Below are 17,585 nucleotides of genomic sequence, written 5' to 3'. Positions count from 1 at the left end.
TAGGGCTGCTCAGTGGTTCAGTAGACTAAAAGACTTGACAGACCAAATTTATCCCAGGAGTAATTCAAAGAAGATGGAGGAGTTACACCAGGAGTCGTGGCCCATTGTGCTCCTCCTTGAAACCCCTGCTTGAAAATATGAGTTATTTGCACAGTGAAGTCTGGGCTACTAAACAGTAATTAGACAGCTACATGGGAAAGAATTACCTGATTGTGAGATGATTAATTAGTATGCTGTCAGATATGATTATCCTGGATCTAGGGAATGCAGTGCATTTGTTCCTTGCTCCTTACAAGATGATGACGGCAACATGAAGCACTTCTGCCCTAAATCCCTGAATGAACAGCACAAGAGCGCAGGCAGCAGCACTCAGTACCCAGGGCTTTAATGAAGGTAGCAATAATCAGGACAGACTGACACAGCTCTGTCCTGTCACGGGAGGGCAAAAGCAGACAAGGAAACAGCTTCACAAAGACACCTGCACCATACCTCAAATGCACTCAGTGCACCACTCCTGACATCAAGTGCGGCCTTCCAGCAGGAGAGAAGCAATTTCTGACCACCTCTGCTTGGCAGTGTGGGCACCATGTTTCAAAACCATCAGCTCCAAATTTTAGCATTGCAATTTTTTTTTCAGCCTTGTAAATTTTAATGCCTGTAGGGACTGGAGGATAAACAGCACACTCACCTGTGGCTCCTGAGACACCAGAGAAAGGCAGGAAGGCTGATGTGATAGGGAGAAGCAAGATTACCAAAACTGGCTGCTTCTAGCAAAACACAGCCTGACCTAATCAACTGAACATGCCTTTTGTACAAGGGTGCAGCAGACTTATAATGCCACCCTTGTGCAGTTTTGTAAAGTAGATTTGACACCTACCAATCTCCCTGGACCAGCAGCTGCATAAACCAGTGCAGGTAAGCAGACAGGCTTGTGCCTTCAGCACCATCCTGGGCTTTAATCCTTTCCCTGGCTGAGGCAAAGGAGCCCTGCTTTGCTCTGCCTCTCATTTGGGCAGGCTCTGCAGACCAAAGGAGCCCTGCTTTGCTCTGCCTCTGGGCAGGCTCTGCAGATAGAGCAGCAAGGAAAAGCACTCTGGAAAATTATTAGCCTTTGAAATTCAGTATCAAATTCCACCTACATGCACAGAAGTACTGCTGTTATAGATGCTCAGATAGAAAAGCAGACAGGGCACCAGCTGAGACCCAGGTACCTGTTCTCACTCGATGATGGACATACTCTGTGACCTCAGTGGTATGCAGGCACCTGCCTTATCTGGAAACCAATCTGACTCTGCCACCAACCGGGGCCTTATCCCTGAACAGCTCAATTTACCTTCAGACTTGGATGAATAACAATTTTCTAGCTCCCAGAGAAGCTGCAACAGGAATTTATTAGAGCCTGTGAAGCACTTTGATAGTATAATAATGGAATAAGTATTGTAAATAGTTTTTATGCTAATTCCTTCATTTACATAACTCTGGCCTCAGCCTCCAGGAATTTAACTGATATATGGGATGTGAATAAATCTCTCTGAAGTTACAAGCCTCTGTCCCAAGCTTGCAGATCATTTCCACATCTCTCCACCCGTGTAGGGCCACCCCACAGTTGTCTCTGCAGGATAAGAGAAAGCAGCTGCTGTGAGATGATGATGAGTGATAGCCTCAGTGCACTGGGAATCGTGCTGCTTCCCTCAGCTTTGGCACCAGCCTTCAGTGGAAACAAGAAGGATGGCAATCCCTTTAAAATCCCCAATGACTAAGGCCATGCCCACCCAGCTCTCTGGGATGGAGGTGTGTGGGCAGCTTTTCCTGGCTGGTCCATTGCTCCAGCTGGGGTCTCCCCACTCCTGTAAGTAAATGTCATTAGCACTTCTCACATTCCAACTCTCCTGCTGGGGCAGCTCCTGGCAAATTCTTAATTCCAGATAAAGCAAAGCACCAAGGTGCTTCAGAACCAGCCCCTTCAGAAGCATCAGGAATGAAGTCCCTGTGCACACTGGTGACACAAGGCCTCCCAGCCACCACCTCCCTGGGAGCCCTCAGCATCACCACCAGGGTGCTGAGCACACTGTGCTGAACTTGGCCTCTGTGTCACCCCTCAGCTAGACAGCTCCCAATTAACAACCTTGTGTGGGCCCAGCCAGCTCTAGACAATATTTTCAAATGTGACCACTGTGAAAGGAAAAAAAAAATAGGTCAAGGGGATTATGCAGGGTGACTAATGATTGCTGCATGCTGGGCTGAGATGTGAAGTCTGGCTGTGTTTTCAAAGGTGCATAATAATATGTCCTTGTCTGACCCGTGGTGCTGTTGACACTTTTTCTGAGTTGATGCCTCCACAAATCCCCATTAGACTGGAAGCTTGAACACCCACCATGAATGATGGCAGTGGAAGGACTGCCAACGTGGAAGGACTATCAAACTTTGCAGAACTCCCATTTAAGTTTCACTTAATTTCTTAAAAGCCAGGCAGCAGAGGCAATTATTTAACTGTCAAGCCCTTTTGGAGTTGTTTGCTGGGGGATGTGGCTGCTGTTCCCAGACTTGGGGCAGCACATGTTAATTCCATGACAGTTCTCTGGAGCTGGACAAGGGATAACAGGGGGCCACTCTGTTCAGTACAGCTGGCAACTACAGTCATGTGAATGTGCCCTGCCAGCCAGCTTGCCATCCAGACAGTCAGAACTTACAGCTTTATCCTTATTTTACTGATAGGGAGGACAGCATGGTATATGGAGGGCATGGTTCAGCCGGCCCTTCCCAAAAATCACAGGAGGTTTGTAGCAATAGGAAAATGAATTCAGCTGTTTTCTCTCCTGGTCCTGTGTTTAGCATTAGAGTCCCTCCAAATACACCTTTCATTAACAGTGAAGGTAGAATTAATTTTTCTTGGCTGACAAATGTTCATTAGCCAAGTATCTGCATCAACTTCTCTGCCCTGGTCACAGAAATACTCCCCTTTCTAGCTACAGAAATTGGAAGAAAAAGCAATTCCACTATAGCTCAGCCAAACCTACAGTTCCCCACAGGAACTCTGGGGCAACAAGTGCTGCAGCAGCCTGAGAGAATGACAGAACAGCCTTTTGTTTCTGTTATGGTCCCTTCACAGGCACTTAGACTATAAATATCAGCAGAGCGAAGTTTCCCCGACAAACACAGACATCCCAGGAAAAACACAACCCCTGTTCAGCCTCACTGTGAACAGGAACTGGGAGACATTTGGTGTCAGGCAGCGAGGCCTTCACATGGCTGCTGGCAGCCTGGCAAGAGCAGGGTGTGATGATGCCAGACTGGGTGTGCTGGGCTGAGCCTGGAGCAGGGAACAGCAGGTGCAGATCTGCTGTAGGAGGCAAGACACCTGCAGTTCGTACAACATTTATTTCAGGATGCCTCAGGGAAAACTCCCAGCTTCAGCAGAAATGTACAGCTGCCCAACAAAGCTCACGAGTGTGGGCAAGGCTGTGACAATATTAACACTATCCACACCTTTCAGACTGATTTGCACCTTTTGGGTGATATTTGCATTTTTACAAGGCATGAGGAAGGGCAGCACCTAGGTACATCCCCTAGCTGCCTTTAGATTAGATCAGTTTTAACTCCCAAGTGATTCTACACTGACCAAAGGACAGAAATTCTTTGCTATAGCAACAGCAGAGCTCTGTGCCTGAACAGGTATGGCCCAGGCAAGGCCTTTCAATGGGGTCCCACTGGGCATTGCTAAGTCCAGGCTTGAGCTCCTCACTCCTGAGGTACAGCACAGAATGCAGCAGAGGATCCACTTCTGCCCCATTGTTAGGTCTCTGCAATCACAGGCTGAGAAGAATAATTTTTTACAAATTCCCTGATTTAAATCAACCCCAAAGTGACTTTTTAAAGAAAAGTCTGCTGGAGCTAACAGTCTGATTGTTCCATAAATCAGTTTTTTTCCCAAGTGTAAAATCTCCACTTGCTCATTCCGTGTCTTTCATCCTAATTAAATAGTGATGTGAAGTAATCAGCAGTATTGTCAATGGCCTGGTGCTGCACAGATACTTCTGAATATACAATATTAGAGGGAAATGAAGCTAATGAAGAAGATTCCCACCCAGCACCTGCACCATGACCTACAGTGCAGACTGGAATCATCCACTGAAAACCAAGACACCCCATGATTGTGGTCTGAGTCCAGCCAAGGGCCTGCAGTGCCCCAAGTTATGTAAAGAACAGGTCATGGAAGGGGCTCTCCCTATGCTAAATATGACCTTTCTTTACCATTTCAGCAGGGAGCAAAATACCTCTAGTTACCTTTCACATTCTATTTCCATAATCTGCTCAAATTAAAACACTGAACTACTCTTAAACACTGATCCCTGCCCTTGACACTCACCTCTCCCTTCTAATTATTCGTATTCAGTATGGAAGTGTTGGGATGCCATGAGAATAGAGGCAGTGAGCTGTCAGCACAGGGGAAACTCTGAGAGCCCCTGAGTCATCCAAGAAGCAGTTACAGATGTGAAGTGCCTCAGGAAGCAGGAAGGTGTGTGCTCCACATGGTTCTTGTTACCCAGGGCTCTCCTGGAAGCATGAGGGGCTCCAGGGCAGCCCCAGCTCCCAGGACAACCCAGCCCCAGCCCCAGCCCCAGCCCCAGCCTCCAGGACAGCCCCAGCCCCAGCTCCCAGGGCAGCCCCAGCCCCCTGGAAGGGGGACGTGGTGCCTCCCCAAGCAGACCTGCACATGCCAGTCCCAGGGAGCCATGCTAACAGAGGTGAGAGGGGATGTCCTAACCCAGTATGAACTCCTGGGAGCTTCTTCAGGAGAGTCCTTTCTCTCTTGGGTATCAGCTCCCCTACAGGAAAGAAGACCTTGCATAGGAAGGTGAGTCCATGCACAATGCAAGTATCTAAGTCAAACTAAAAATGACCACTTCACTCAGTAAATCTTGAAATACTCTACTAGTGCTGCTTTCTTCCCTTTCCAATGTCTTCCTTCTAAAATGAAGTAATCCTGTTCTCCCAGGAGAGAGGCAAAGGAACACAAGACGGGCACTATAAAAATACGATCAAGAGAGTCTGTCTCTTCCTGTGAAGGTTTTTGATCTAGTAAGACTACACACAAGCTAGAGGAAAAGCATGTCCCTCAAAAGTACAGCAAGTAATGGCCTGGCTCTAAGTCAGGAAGCATCTGATGATTTTGTTTATGGGGGAAAATCAGTGACCTTCAATAACTGCAGAGAAAGTGCTCCAGGACATTCCCCAGCCCTAGGACCTTGCCTCACAAAGCACATGGGGCAGTGCTTTCAGTACATTTCACTGCTAAAACTTTTCTTTGTAAACCAGCAGGGTATCAGTCACTCTTGGCAGGGCACCTTCTGCAGTATCTGAGCACAAACTCCTTCCCCTTTGATATGAGAACCACACCATGACACAGGATGTCTCCTGATGGCAGCGTTTTGTCAGGGTGCAGTAATCTGAGAAGGCTTCCTCAGAGCTCCTTTATAGGCAAGGAATTGTACTAGAGAACAGTTGAACTCTGAATTTACTGCACAAAACTCCCTTTTATAATTCCCCATAATATCTCACCATTGCTTGGCAGTGAGACAAACAGAAACATTTAAGTGCAGTTTCAAAACACAGTGGAAGGAGAAAGCTGGTGATTTACTCTGCCACTTGACTAACAGCTTCCCAGGTGACAAACCTGTGGCAGCTCCCACAGGCAGATAACCCTGCAAAGTGTGATTCATAGTGGGATGGTTGTTGATCCTCGTGCTGAACAGTTCAGAGGAAAACAAATATCTGTGAAAGGCAATATTTATCTATTAGTCTCATAAAATACTCTGCATTACTGATTTCCATAAAAATCAGATCTCAGAGGTGCAGTGAAATACTGACTTCATTCATTATTCAGGTCTCCTCATTTTTTTTTATTATTTTTCACAATAATAACTAGTCTGTGAAATATTCTGAGGAGTGACAAGCCATTTTAAATTCTGAAACTCTGAAAACCCAAAGAGAACCCCGTCAAAGGTGAAGCTGTAAGAGTTGGAAGGAGGGATATATATGGGTAAGGCTCCTACTGTAACAGTCTCCAAAGCTTACAAGGTGGGAAAAAAACTCCCAACCAGCTCCACAGTAACACAAACTTGTTTCTCTTATGCTCTTAAATTGATTTTTAGCATCTAAGAATCTGACAAACAGTTCTTCATGGCTCTTCAATACCCCTCTCCATTCTGGACAGGTTCCCACCTTGCATGGACTAGACCTTCCCATGATTGTGCCTTAGGGCATTGTAACCATATGTCCATCTCCTGATGAAAGACACATGCCCCAGTTACCCACAGAAATGCTTCCCAATGGCATTAGCCTTCAAGGACACAATGATTAAGAACTCACTGAAGCTACAAACACCAATAATTTTTTCAGCATGCATATGGCAGTAATAAATGTAGAACAGTTACAGATATAGGAAACTTCTTGTGGAGAATACACAAAAATACCCAAGGTTCTGTCTGTTACTCTGTCACCAAAACAAGACAAACATCCTCTCTGTCAGTTGAAGAAGGTGGCAGCACAGTCAAGTCAGTTGAGAAGCTCCCCCCATTATAAATGAGGTCAGGCTTTGTTAGAGTGCTATGAATAAATTACTACTGTGGACAAGACAATTTACCTCAGTATTGCACTATTCTATACAAATGGGTAGCCAAAACTCTCTGATGTATTTATACCATATTTATGTATTTGCTGCACCTATCAAAGGGCGCAGAGCCTGCAAACTTTCCCTCCTCCAGTCACTATCCTGCTTGGCTCTAGTGGCATTGCACAAACACACACTGAGAAAGCCTCTTCCCCAAACAATCTGTGGAGTGACCAGAGACTGATATCCAAAGGTAACAAACAGGCAGGATTCACACCAGGGCTGTCTCCCCACCGACCCTCAGGCTCCACAGCTCAGGACAAATCAAAACCTCTTGCAAAGTCAAACACTTTGTTATCACAGGCTTATTTACACAGGCTGGCACAAGCTCCAAGGAATCACCCTTTCTGATAAGCCTTTTCTGCTTTGTGCATTCCCTTTCCAAACCCTTCCTAGCCCTGGTGGTTCAGACTGAGCCACCAGATTCACACTGTCAGCCCAAAATGCTCATCAGCATTTGCGTCAGCTCTGTGTCAACACTGCCATAGTTATATTATTGTTATTATTCCAACTTACACTTCCCAGCAGCTTATCATAACCGAGTTCCAAAACAAGCCTGGGATCAGGGTACACATCCACCCCAACAGGCTGCTCTGCCTCATGGTCTGTTCCCAGCTGATGCTGGAGTCAGCTGGGCATTTACACCAACAGCCTGGGTAAAAAGGTGAGCCAAAGAGCAAGTTTGGCAAATTAAATCCTAATTAACACGGCCTCTCAGAGGCCTAATTAATCCTGCCTAGACTTCTGTAAACTCGGAAAATCTAACAATTGACGGTTTCTTTCCTCTTTCCCATCTGCAGCTGTTGGAGCAAGGACAGCTTCTCTCCACTTTCACCAGTGCTGAAACTGGTTTAGGTTCTGCAAGGAAAGAAATGTTCCATGGAGCTTAGGATGAACCTCAGCAGCCTCTTGCTGGCACGTAATTGCTCAACAGAAGCTGCATTTCTGTGCATCCCCATCCTAGCAGGGCCTCTGTGTCCCTGACTGAAAGAAGGTCAAATAGCCCATATCTCTTCTTAATTTTTAATCGCAATTTCATGCTGTTATTTCAGCTGCTGGAGGCAGTGTAGCACAAATCCCTCAGGAGTAATTCCTAGATACTCCCTTGTAGGCTGGCCTACTTTTTCTTCCTGCTCAGTTACAAACTGCTTCTCTGAGCCCAGATGTGTGACAGTGCTGGCAAAGCCTGCCTCCACCCAGACAAAGACATTCTACACCGCAGCATGCAAAAAAAAAAAAATTAAAAAAAAATTACCTTTTGATTCTTCTCCAGTTTCTAAAAACAGACAGGATAATCAAGATCTCATTTTAGCTCTGTCAGCCCAGCTGAGTACTGGTTTAATTTTAAACAGTTCTGCTGCCTCTGATGCAGGACATTGCCGTGGTCCCCCTGTGGCACTTCTGTGACACTTTGCTGTGGCAGAGTCCCACAGCAGGACCAGGTCACAGCCAGGCCAGGAGAACCTGGGGGACACCTGAGAGAGCAGGACAAAGACCATGTGCTTTTGTGGGGACTTTGGATGTGGCAAGAGCTGGGACAGACGTGAGAGACAAAGGACGTGGGAAAGGTGTCCTGGAGCTTTCCTAACTGGGAAAAGAATTGGGCAATTCATGAACTGTCTGGGTCACTTTGGTGGCAATTCTTGAGGCTACCGAAATAATGAACCCTGAAACACTGTCTCAGCACAGCAACAGCTGTGTGACAGAAATGACTCCTGTAAGATTTCACCTGTGGAAGAATGTTTTTATTTTAGTGGGAAAGTTTCTAGCAGTATGTGCAGCTATTGTTTTGAAAAATGAAAGAAGCTACCTTTAAAAAATGACACTGCTCTCAGGTTCGTCAGAGAAGTTCAAAGGCAGGAAAGAAGCAGTCAGATCTTTTTTGTTTGCTTGTGCAATGAGGGATTTTGCTGGTTTTATCAGCTAGAACATCCCTCTGTGGTTGACTTTCTCTTTACAGTTTCATAGTAACCTGGAATCTTGGTTTTATGAACCAGCTTGGTTTTATCAACCAGCTTTTACACATTTACATAGAAATTTCTTGTTCTGAAAAAAATCAACAACCAAACCCACACACAAATAAAAAATACACCAACCAATTTAAACCAATGTTATTTACTAAAAAAAAAAAACCCTATCCCTATACTTCAATTTCACAGCCTTATCACTGTAAATATTCCAAGAAGACAATTGTGCATTGTCCCACAATCTTCCATAAATGAAGCAGAAATTTCCCCAAGCAGCAAGAAGAAATGATACAAAGTAGAATTAGAAATTAAAAAAAAAACCACAACAAGTAAACAAGTAAGAAAGAACCAGTGTCAATTTATACAGTGGAGCACAAAGGTTTCCTTGTCAAGCAAGTGTCAAGAAAGTCAGTGAATGCTGTGTGACCTGCCCTCATAGAGCTACTTTTATGACAGATATTTTGTATTTGTGTATCAGTCAGGAGTTGCAGTCACCACCCTCTGACCGAGCAGTTGCATTTCTTTCACAGGAACACAAAGCAAGGCGAGTGGTGCCACAATATTTCTTTGCTTTTGTTGCTAAGAATGCTGTACTCAGGACACAGCATAAATTGAAGTGGACAGATTTTCAGTACATCAAACAAAAGGCAAAAGGCACAAAACCACAAAGCCATACGCACCTGAAGGACTAAATCGATAGGGATGAGACCTCCTCCCAACTTTTAGCTTTCAGTCATTTCACAGCTTCTACCTAAAGACTATGCCACAGCCTAAATTGGTTTATCCAAGGATGGGAGGAATATTTTGCCATGGCAACTGACAATTTCAGAAAAAACACCCCCAAAACTGTGCTCTGTCAGAAAATCAGCAGATTAAAAGGTTGAAGATAATGACTCAGAAAGAAAATTCAGGTTGAGACATAAAATGTCTATTAAGTTGTTCTGCCAAAGAGAGGGGTGACAGGCTTCAAAATGGTAAAGCTCTGAATGCTATACAAAACTCTACCTGGGGCACAGAAAAGAAATACTCAAAAAAAATATATATAGATAACAATAAGTGTACAAAATGACTTTGCTATGGATGCCTGGAAGGATGCTCAGTTGGAGCCGAGTCACAGCTGTGACGTCTGAACCAGGCAGTCACACTTCCCCCTGTCTCAAACCACCCAGCCAAATTTAGCCCTAAGAAACAGTAAATTTTAACTCAGACACAACCCTGTGGGGAAGCAAACAATCTTTGGCCCCTCACTGATTTATGCTTCTATTACAGGAGACCACTGGTTCACCTGCAAGAGCAGGTGCTTAAAATTTAAACCGCTAACTGGCAGAATTTGTACAAAAGCACTGTCACAAATTCAGCCCAGATGCTGGATTCTCAGAGGGCCCCACCTGAATCAACACTTTGCACTGAGACACTCCATTCTGAGGGCTGTGGCTTCTCTGCCAGGTCACCCCCCAGCCCTGCTGGCCTCAGACACTGGGGGTGCATCTGGGGTGTTGCGCCAAGAACTGCACAGGAAAAGATTTCTCCAGCCTACAGGCTCTGTTCACCCAGCCCAGGATGAGAAAGTCATAAACTCAGATTTCTCTCTAAAGAAAACCCAAAACACATTTTGAGAAAGAGAAGAATTATTTTTGACCAGGCCAGAGTGTGTTATTTCTTTTGAGTTATTTTAGGTGTATTTTATACCACAACTGAGCAAAAATGAGTCAGGGGTGAAGTAATTTCCCCTTTAAAAATGTCTGTGTGTGATGTTCCACCAAATCAAAAATGCAAGCTGGTTTTAAAAAAGAAAATAATCTTCAATCTCTTTTATGGCTGTGTTTGGAGGAGTTGGCATTTATTTTGTTGAAAGGTGCCTGCCTTGCCCCAAGTGCAGAACTGCTCATTCTCAGTACAGCAGTTCTTCAGGGCAACATTTCAGAATCAGCTTGAGCAGCCAGAGAGGCAGGTTATTTTTATGCAGGTGTTTTGACCAAGGACAGTTATTTTTGCATGTATGCACAAACCTAAAAAATAAAATTCAGAATATCACCAGGTGAAAGCAGGCAATTTCCATGTAAATGAATTCCAAATGGTGGCACACCATGCTCTTCATTGCTCTGGGTAATTGCTCACTGGGGGTTTCTCAGCAGTTGTAGTTAATGTTGCTTTTTGATGCTCGAAAAAAAATAGGAAAAATGAATTGCTGAGAGTACTGCCTGTAGAGGTTACAATAAACTTCTCACTGGTGCAGACAGTGCACACTGCCTGTGTCAAATCCTGCCTAGGAACAGGCACTTCTTTCTCTCTGTAACTGCATGGCTGTACTTTAGCAAGCTTTTCTCCCGCCTTACCCCTCCAGCAAGGATTCAGACAACGACCTTGGGAACGACCCCAGAGGTTGATCTAACACCTGCCAGGGCCTAAGAAGTGTTTCTACCAATTTCAGCAGGGGCTGGGATCAATCCTGAGGCCATCTCTGGAGATGCTGAACACATTTATTTCTCAGGGGATGCAGCAGAAGCTGAGGGGAAGGAGAACATGGCAGATTTAGGAGCACTGGATCCAACACAGACCTCTGGATGTACCAGCTCCCATGGGGGCAGCAGGACACAGGAGCCCCCCAGCAGCTTGGCAAGGGGAGCAACTTGCAAACATGCACTGTGTGATCCCAGGGGGGCAGAAACACCCCAGGCACCGAGCACAGGGAGGGGAATCCTCACACTGAGCATCTGCAGGGCTGAAAACACGATGGGAGCCAACAGGGACTGAGAGCGTGTGGGTGGTGCAGAAAACTGGAGGATGATAAGAAACGGGAAAAAAGCTTCAGTTTGATGTGTTTAATACTGCTTGTCCTTACCACACTGACTGGCTTCTTCTCTTGGCCATTGGTTGAAAAGGCATTTCCACATTAACCCTTGTGTGCTTTTTTGTTAAGACAGGAGTGTCTCCACTATTTCTGCCACAGAAGGTGGAAGAAAGATGGATTTCACATTGAGATTGGAAACACCTGTGTTTGATGCTAGGAAAAACACTATCAAGAAAAACCTTCTAACAAATGAGGTCAGTTATTCTCTCCAATGGTGGAGTCATTGCTTCTAAACACAGAATATATGAGATTAAAATTCAAAATATTCTGGTTTCAGGCTCTCTTGCTACCTTCTTCCACAGCCTAGTGAAAAACCCATTTGTATCAGTGTTTTCACAGTGCAAAAGGTCCCCTCTGCTCTGACACAGGTGTCTGGAGATAACCTTAAGCAGCTAGTGGGGAAAAAACTTTTTTCACAAGCTGGTGAGGGACTCCTAATTGCTATTGAAAATATTTTCAAAGCAGCAGATCAGCCAGCAGTCCCAGCTCCATCCCAGAGGCAAACACAATTTATTTGTCATGTTTCAACAATTTTTCTGCTGTTCATACAGTGTAATTAATCACTTGGCAGGCAGGGGAACACACAGAGGACTGAAAAGACAGCTCATTCTTTGATATGCAGTGATCATCCTGTACTTTGGGAAGAGACAAATTCACTCTTATTTACAGATGGGAACAGAAAAAAAAAGGTATGTGGCAATTCAATACAGCAACAATTAAGAAGAAACAAACAGCTTTGACTGAAACAAGGACTCTGCCATTATTGTTCCTTACAACATGCTCTTCCACTGGGTTTGCACACATGGCTTCTGGCCATTGATCCCAGATGAAAAGGCAACAACTGACATGGGAAAACAGCCTGTTCCTTCACAAGGAACGCTCAGAAGTGCCCTGCTAGCTGATGTGAGAGGCTCTAAGATCTGTCACTCAACCCCCTCTTCTGTCACCTGTTGGGGCGGTCTAGATTCAGGCTCCCTTCAAATTTGAACACCAAAATCCACTAGGTGAAGAGCTGACAAAGGAGCTCCTGTTCTGATTCCCATTTCCCTAAACTTAGGTGCTCAGACAGAAGAGCACCTAGACCCACAGCAGTGCTTCTCAGGGTCTGCAGTGCAAACCTTGGCCAGAGAGCTGCAGATGCAGCCAGCCCAGCTCCCTGTGAGTCCTGTGGCCAGTGCTCCAGCTGGCTGCGTGCCCGGGAAGGCTCCGAGCCAGCCATTTGGAAATTCGAGACACAGGCACTCTGCTTTGTTTGAGCTGGCTCAATCTGGGCCTGCCTTTTCACACACAAGCTTCAGCTGTGGACTCTGTGTTGGTTACCATCTCCAAAAGGCTATCCAAGGCCTCTGAAGTGCTACTAGATGCCTGCCACAAAGCAAACTGGACTAGGAAGACTTTTGTCTCCCTTCAAACTGAAGCCAAAACAAGAGTTGAGGCCATAACAGCAAACACTGGGAAAGGAATTTGGGATTGACAATTTGGCTTCTGGCAAATTCTGAGTATTTCTATTACCTCTCTAAAGGCTGTGAGAGACAGAAATTATACTAATGAACAGCACTTGACTGAAGCAGTGCCTCAAATGGAACACAATTCAGACTTTAACCAAATCAACAGACTCGACTCACAGACAGACAGAAAAGGTTTATTTCTGTGTCCCAAAGCTGAAGGGCTCTAGAACTGCCATCTCCTAACTGCAAACCCATCCTCCTAAGTTTCTTTGGACCAGCTGTCTCTGGTCCAAAGAGAAAACACACTCAGCAGCCTGAATCAATGCTGATGGAAGTCAGTGGGACATCCTGTAGTAACCCATAAAAGTTACACTCTTTATGTTCTGCATATCACACCTTAACAGCCTTGAGCTCAAAGACAGAGCTCTCTGTTTTTCTGTGGTGTCACTCACACAGCCTCTCAATACAGGCCATTAAGAACCTTCCATGGAATGGCCCTTAGATTTTGAATTGCATACACAATAGGATTTTTTTTCTGCCTTTTTTTTTTTACAAAGTTGTCAGACATTAAAAGCTTGGTGGCTTTTGCTTTTTATTTACACAGAAGAAAAACAAAAAGTAAAATCAGATCATTTAAAAATGTCAAATGAAATGCCCCAAGCTCCTGGTATCAAGGGGTTTTATGTATCCCTTTAAATTAATTGCACTCAGTTGATTTTAATTAAAGGCTGGAGGCTTGGCAGTTTCTTCTTCCCCATTTGACTCAACATATGCAAACAGCTGGACTAGTTCACCACTTCACAGTGGCTCCTGCCACTTCATCCCACCTCTTGGAATTACCTTTACCTCGCTGCCTTTGGGCTTCAGGAAGCTACAATACAGGGAGGAGGCTCTTGGGAGGGGAAGCAAAAGTGAAAGCAGAGGACAGGGGAAACTTCCTTACAAGTGATCAATGCAGAGACAGCATAACAATGAACCAGCTCAGTACCTGCCTTTGTGTAAGCACAGCCCCCTGGGTGGAATAAAAAAGATGCATTTCCTTTTAAAGTATCTGTTTGTACCATCATAGCAGTTGTGTCCTTCTGCTGCCTGGGAATTTGAGTGCACCTGAGAATTAGAGAGACATGCAAAGAGCGTACTGGGCTGAAAATCAGATTAGACAGGCAACTACACTTGTGCCAATGGGAGCTGCCCACAAACGTGATTACAGCGCCAGGAATTCACACTCATTAAGGTCTGGGAGATGCAAGGACAGTGTATGTGTTTGCCATATGTTCTTCTTTGGGAACGGGGAACAAACACCATGAACGGTGACAGCCTCAAATCCACGCGACCCTCAGTTCTCCTCCGCTTCATCAGCTGGAAAATTCCAACTTCTGCCACAGCAGAGGATCCTTGAGGCGGGAGCAGAGGCTGCTCACACCCTTTCCCAGTCTTTAGCTGACATCTAGCGAACAGTTTCCAAACTGCACCTGGAGGACCTGGAGATGGGAGATGGAACCAGCCCCTCTGGAGAGCAGCGCTGCAGAACAGCTGTGCGATAAGTGTGGGATGTACATCAGTGCACACCATTCCCTGTTCTCTCCCACCACGACAGCTCGCCTGGCCTGGGTAGGTGTGGAAGGACCTGGTTCTGCTCCCAGGCTGCACAAATCCCCCACTGGCTCTATTAAAGTGGACAAACACCACTGCAGGACCCCACTGCAATGGTGCCACCCCTTGCAGGGACCATCCAGGGGGCTGGTGGACATCAGGAGCGACCAGCAGGGCTTCCAGCACAGCAGGGTCAGATCAGCTCTTTCTGAACAGGGAGGGTCACCCTCTGCCCCCTCCCTCTCCAGAGGCACAAATCCAGCACTCAAATGGGAAACTCAGCAGCTGTTACCAGGATTAGCAACTGCAATTCCAACCCTCAGGCTCTCCTGGAGGATGAATGGCAGAAGAGGTGCAGTTTGCAGAGTTTTGCAGTTTGTTTTCAAGAGCTCTCCCCCAGCACATCTTGGCATGACAGCAGATGTGAAATCTCTAAGGAATACAGACCCAACTGTCACCTGCATTCTAAGAGTGTCAGAACCAGCCTGACACATCTGCACAGCAACAGGGGAACATCGACTGTGCAGAGCCTGTTTGCATTTTATAGCCTCTATCAGCTACTGCAAACCAAGGAGTTTGGTTTATGGCATCTCTTAAGGTAACCAAGCAACAGCATGGTGTCTGTGTCATCAGTTACAAAAACCAGGGGTTTGGAAACAAGCAGAGTGGTGATGGGCACTGAGGTGCAGGAAATGCCTCTGTATTTTTGGTATGGACAGTGAAACCAACTGCAGCTCACCAGCACACTTATCACATCCTTCCTCAACACATGAGAATTGTCCTCACACTTCACTACCTGTGAAGGTAAAATGCTTTTCCTGTTGATTTCTGTATCATTTGCACCACTGACACACAATCCTTCTCTGAATTCATGATGTCAACTGCACCTTTAATCTTTACATGGGTGGAGGTGATTAAAACCAAAGTAAAGTGACGAAGGGACAAAGAGATGCTAAAAGAAAAACTTGGCAGTGCTCTACTTCCTAACCTGCACAGACACTGACAAATCCAGGATACAAATGAGGACCTTTAATGGTTTAAAAATATGCTATACCCACCAGCCAAAATACTAGCAAAGATTTCCAACAGTGTATTGTTTCTGCTTCTCAACAGCTGCTGAGGCCCTGTTTATTATCTGCAGAAGGTCCCTAAGGACTTGTTCACCTACAAAGTTTGACTGATTAAATTAGATACAAACCAGTGTTTTCCACTTGTGAGGTGCCACTGAGCTTGTACAGGGATCTCCCTTCACAGCCAGATGAATACTGAGGCTTGTAAGAGGAACATTACCTAAATGCTAAATACTTTCCCACCAGTTAATCCATGTTAAATGCAGTTAAACAGTATGGATGGCTTCCTAACAGCCATGAACCTAGGGAGGAAGAGTCAATAGGCCAAGTAAAACCACAACATTACAAAGATCCAGCTACACTCCAGAGACTTCCTCAGCCCACTGACATGAGACAGAAACAGTGCTTCTCTTACCTGGTAATAGTAATCAACATATTGTGGCTGGTAGTGCTGGGGTTCAGAGTCTTCAGGAGACAGGACATCTTTTAGTAACTCTTCACAGCCTGGCAAAGAGAAACAAGAGGAAATAGTCAGGCCAAGAGCTTATCTTCCATTACATGGACAATGGAGGAAGAAACATTGGTTTCTAGCCAATCTGTATGCACAAAACCTTGGAAGGCAGCTTAGGGATTTATTTAAATAGATGTAACACAACTCTGCCTTCAGAGTTCTGCCCAGCACACATTTAACATGTGGAACTTGAAAAGTGCAATTATCTCAGCATGGATACACTAGCCTGCAATGAAACTGAAAGCTGAGCATGGCTTCGCTTGGTAAACTACCCTGTGGGGTACCAACCCACCTCTAACCAAACCCAGGCTCTGGAGTCAAGCACTGCATTTGCAGGCTTGGCATGAGCTACCAACTACTGCACATCACTGTCAGGTGGAGCTGCTTCTAATTTTCTCTGGTCAAAATGACAAAGGGACAATGCCTAAGTGTCACAAATCCCCCTTCAAAAAAACCTCTGTCACAGAGTGTTTCACAAGCAAATATCTATGCACTGCAACCAGAGACTTGAAGCTTGTGTGTTTGCTTTTGTTAACAACCACATTAAGAGCTGGAAAAATCAATATCTGTGTTTCCCTCAGTCCTTCTCTCATCTGAAAACCTGAGACAAATATAGAAACACTGAAATCACCAGATGCCTCGTTCCTCATTAATTACCAGTGACTGCACTTGGCAGGGTGAGCTGCAGAAGGCAGTAATGTCAGGCCAGGTTATTTTAGAGCACCCAGCTCACAGCCTTGGGCCCAGACTGTGTGAAACCTTCTCAGCATTGTTGTGCACTATCCTTCTTGAAAGCTGCAATTGCCCAGCAGTTTTTCCTCCCTTCCACCCCAGCACTAATACAATATATTTGGCTGTGACATTACACATGCATACTACTCCCAAAGCAGGTGAGCCAGAGGAAACAGGGGGATGGAAGGAAGTGTCAACTGAACAGGTTTACACCATTAGCTGACCTTCTCTCCTGGTTTTACATGAAGGAAGGGATGAAGACATGTTGTGGTTATGGAGAGGAGTCCCTTGCAAAGGAAAGGAGTACTTTAGAAACCAGAAAAAATGACCAAATGGAAAAGGTGGGGGGGATCATTGTGCTGTCCCTGTCTGCCACACACAGGCTCATGCTGAGGCAGCACGTGCTGGATGGAGACATCACTAGGACTTCAGCAATGTCACATGGACAAAAGCAGCAAGACCTTTTTTCCTTTTTCAGCTTCTGCAGCAAAGTGAGAGTCTCAGGTGGTTCTGAGCAGATAAATGAGGATAAATGAAGCTGTTAAATACCCACTTTGCTGGAGAAGTGAGTGGCCAAGAATGTGTGGTAGGGTCACTTCCCAAAGAGGAGTTTATCTGGGATTAACAATCAAAAACATAATCTACTGGCTGACAGAGGAAAGATGTCAACACTTGTTTGCCTGGAGACAGCACATTTCTATGTAACTTGCCCTACCTGTAACTGTCACATGTCCCACCCAGCC

General features: G+C 45.4%; 1 protein-coding gene across 1 annotated transcript in view; it reads right to left on the bottom strand.

Moving 5' to 3' along the window:
* Window positions 1–16,094, bottom strand: part of RAB11FIP4 (RAB11 family interacting protein 4) — a 73,797-nt gene extending 57,703 nt beyond the window's left edge. Inside the window, exon 1 of the mRNA XM_031060935.1 lies at window positions 16,015–16,094. The gene's annotated coding sequence lies outside the window, so the exon portion shown is untranslated. The remainder of the gene's footprint in view (window positions 1–16,014) is intronic.
* Window positions 16,095–17,585: the final 1,491 nt, after the last annotated feature.

Source organism: Geospiza fortis, unplaced genomic scaffold (assembly GCF_000277835.1).
Source record: "Geospiza fortis unplaced genomic scaffold, GeoFor_1.0 scaffold221, whole genome shotgun sequence".
Classification (NCBI taxonomy): Eukaryota; Metazoa; Chordata; class Aves; order Passeriformes; family Thraupidae; genus Geospiza; species Geospiza fortis.
The sequence above is the reverse complement of the archived record's forward strand: the minus strand, read 5'-3'. Positions and strand labels throughout refer to the sequence as shown.